The sequence below is a fragment of the Nicotiana tabacum genome, chromosome 19 (assembly GCF_000715075.1).
Source record: "Nicotiana tabacum cultivar K326 chromosome 19, ASM71507v2, whole genome shotgun sequence".
In the NCBI taxonomy this organism is placed as follows: Eukaryota; Viridiplantae; Streptophyta; class Magnoliopsida; order Solanales; family Solanaceae; genus Nicotiana; species Nicotiana tabacum.
Genome location: NC_134098.1, coordinates 34,328,699 through 34,332,524, shown reverse-complemented (window position 1 = coordinate 34,332,524; position 3,826 = coordinate 34,328,699). Strand labels below are relative to the sequence as shown.

Here is a 3,826-nt window from a genome sequence, read left to right as displayed (position 1 = left end):
CTATTCCGGCCATTTTTAGATCTGTTCGTGATAGTATTTATTGATGATATTCTGGTTTATTCCCGTTCAGAGGATGAGCATGCGGACCACCTGCGAGCGGTACTCCAAACCCTCCGTGATCGTAAGTTGTATGCTAAGTTTTCTAAATGTGAGTTCTGGTTGAAGTCTGTAGCATTCTTGGGGCATATTGTATCAGATGAAGGGATAAAGGTGGACACTCAGAAGATTGAGGCCGTGAAATCTTGGCCTAGACCTACCACTCCGACAGAGGTTCGTAGCTTTCTAGGCTTAGCAGGATACTATCGGAGGTTCGTAGAGGGTTTTTCTTCCCTTTCGGCACCATTGACGAAGTTGACACAGAAAGAAACTAAGTTTCAATGGACAGAGGCTTGTGAGCGGAGTTTCCAAGAGCTTAAGAACAAGTTGACCTCAGCTCCAGTTCTAACACTTCCAGAGGGTCTAGAGGGTTATGCCGTGTATTGTGATGCATCAGGTGTCGGGTTAGGATGTGTCCTGATGCAACATGGGAAGGTAATTGCATATGCTTCAAGGCAGTTGAGGAAGCACAAGAGGAATTATCCGACCCACGACCTCGAGTTAGTTGCGGTTGTCCATGCACTTAAGATATGGCGGCATTATTTATATGGTGTTCATGTTGATATATTTACTGATCATAAAAGCCTACAATATATTTTCAAGCAGAAAGAGTTGAATTTGCGACAGAGGCGATGGCTTGAGTTATTGAAAGATTACGATGTTAACATTCTCTACCATCCAGGGAAAGCTAATGTTGTAGCAGATGCCTTAAGTCGCCGATCTATGGGTAGCTTAGCACATGTAGAGCCCGAGAAAAGACAATTAGCTAGAGATATTCATCAATTGGCTTCGTTGGGGGTTCGGTTAGTAGATTCTGAGGATGGTGGAGTTGTAATCCAAAACACTGCAAAATCATCCCTCATAGCTGAAGTCAAGGAAAAGCAGTACGAGGACCCAGAGTTGGTCGAGTTGAGAGAGCGAGTTCCGCAGCAGAAGAAGCCATTGTTAGAGCTCAAGGGAGATGGGGTTCTCAGATACAAGGGTCGTTTGTGTGTTCCAGATGTAGCAGGGCTACGAGACAGGATTATGTCAGAGGCAAATTGCTGCTATTTATAAAGATTGGCCATGTGTGGCATGCATAGTATGTTTCTGGCTACGTGCAGGTTGGTTTTAACCTAGTGTACGAAGGATACTCTGGAAAAAGTTTCCAAAGTCTCCAAGAGTAAACATTCGAGGACGAATGTTCCCAAGGGGGAGTGATGTTACACCCTATATTTTCGTATGTAAAAATGCGTCGTAAGCAAACTAATGTAGGACAAAAAAATGAGATAATATTTAAAAGTATATAAAGTAAGTTAATCATGTTACCTCTGAGGTTACAAATATTGAAGATCATGAACAACAAGTACAAAGAGGGTTGGACAGTTCAGAAGCTAAAGCAATTAAATAAAACAATGTTTCATCGAAAGTCGACAAGTTGGGAATGTTATAACATGTACCTTTGGGGTGAGACTAGGGTGATTAACATGATAAAGAGATTATGTTATGATTTATATTAGTCGTATTACATCCGTGTGTTATGTTTTTAAGTCAAGCGAGTTGTGGAACAAAAGTCGATGAAAGTCATCACAAGTTACATTCATAAGTTTTACTGAAACTTTGGGTCAAATGTAACTGCAATTTTCTCCCAATATACTTAGAGTTATGGTGTGTTCCACACATCAAATTAAAGATCTATGAGTCTATTTTCCAACGCATTAAACCATTTGTCAATACGACATCGGAGTAGAGAGATATGTGCATTTTTGCGATACTGCGCAAGCTGCTAGGTGACAAGTAGGTGTGTCACCTACTTGCTTAAATGAAAGCCCAAAAATGGGCCATTTCGGGTCGTCCAAAGAGGCCTTTTAAGGGCCTATTTTCTTCATATATTAGACTTAAAATAGAGCATAATAACCAGACATAAACTCTGCAAAGAATCCTCCCAAAAATTTCCCACAAACCCTAATTGATTTTCTCTCCCTTTCAAGTTCCAATTGGAGGTAAAACTTAGAGTTTGAAGAACCAAGATAGGAGCTGAGTTATCCAACAAATAAGGTGAGTTTACTGCTCTCTTTCATCCATTTTTTCTTCTGTAAATTCATGGTAAGTCGTTCTATACTTGTAAGAACTCACGGGATGGTGATCGGAAGCCGTGAGTTCGAGTTATTCACTTGTAGCGGACTGTTTTGTGGACTGTTTTGTGTTGCTGTTGGGCTGCGTGTTTTATTACTATTTTGTGGAGTTTTGGAGGAGGAAGGGGGTTTATAAACACCATATAAATGTAGGGTGGTTGGCTGGTCGTTCGTCATAACATTTTTGGGTCGTTTGACACTACTACGGTGGTCGTTTTGTGTACGAAGAGATTGGGGTGTGTTGGGCTGTTTTGTAGTATTTGATGGTGTATATAGGGCTGGAAAATGATGTATATATGTTGTTATTGTTCTGTCCTTGTATTGTTGGTGTTATCTTGAAGTTGGAGGAAGGGCATATTATAGGGGAGATGCTGCCCGTTTTAATACAAAATAGGTTTGTCGTTCGTTGTGCGATAGTTGTACCTTTCGTAACTTAACGATAGTATTATTATCATTCTTGTAGATTAAGGTGCGAAGAGGTGAGTTCAACTTGGTGATTGAAAAGATTGTGATAAGGTATGTTAAGGCTAAGCCTTCCTTCATTTTGGCATGATCTCGTAGCTACATGTGTTAGTAATGAGACAAAAAGAGAAGTTCATATTCATGAATTTATTCACACTATTCTAGTCTCATAAGTTACAATATTATTCCTTATCGAGACTCTATATTCAATTTTAGTATTGTCTTCTTTCAGTCAAGAGAGCAGCAAGCCTATATATACAGTATTACAGTATTTTCATTACCATCGAGCTATAATCGATGGGCAGGCCCCTATTGGGCAACCTCTGATCAGATGGAAAGTTATATACCGAGCCTACTGTGGCCGAGCGCCTATGAGCGAGCCCAGCATGGTCGAGATACATAGCCTAGTATGGCCGAGCGCCTAGAAGCGAGCCTACTATGGCAGAGCAGTTATATATACCGAGCCTTATAAGGCCGTACAATTATTTTACTTACTATATTGAAGGAGTTGAGTCAGTATCAGCAGGTAAGTATATCTCCAGATCATCTTTGACTCCCAGTTAATTTCAGTTATCATATTATCAGTTCAGTTTCAGATTTCAGTTATTTTATTGCCTTACATACTCGGTACATTATTTCGTACTGACGTCCCTTTTTGGGGGCGCTGCATTTCATGCGTGCAGGTTCAGACAGACAGACGGGTAGACCTCCTCAGTAGGTGTTTTCCGAGTTCCGCCTGATCGGTAAGCTCCACGTCTTTCGGAGTTGCCAGGACTAGAGTTTTGTGTACATCTTATGTATATCTGTATATATGTTATGGGTAGGTCGGGGCCCTGTTCCGATCACAGTACATCTATCAGTAGAGGCTTGTAGGCATATCCTGTTGGTTAGTGCAGTATGTTGGGTTTGTATAAATTGGTGGTTTGTCAGCTGTAGTAGCTATGACGGCCTTGTCGGCCTAGCTTTATATTGATATTTAGTTAGTGCTAGTTTCCATTCAGTTTTATATTTTGCTTCGCAAATTGTCTTGCAAGGTGGCCCCATGGCCAAAGTATGACATTATGTGTTCAGAGTCCCTTAGTCGCAATTTGGTACGCCAGGTTAGGTGAGGCACGGGGTACTTGTCTCGCTCCTAGGTTCGGGGCGTGACAAGA

General features: G+C 41.2%; 1 long non-coding RNA gene across 1 annotated transcript; it reads left to right on the top strand.

Moving 5' to 3' along the window:
• The first annotated feature begins 2,014 nt into the window (after positions 1 to 2,014).
• LOC142173256 (uncharacterized) lies at positions 2,015 to 3,584 on the top strand. The gene is made up of 3 exons (XR_012702837.1): positions 2,015 to 2,133; positions 2,674 to 2,726; positions 3,356 to 3,584. It is a non-coding gene; the product is annotated as an uncharacterized LOC142173256 (long non-coding RNA).
• Positions 3,585 to 3,826: the final 242 nt, after the last annotated feature.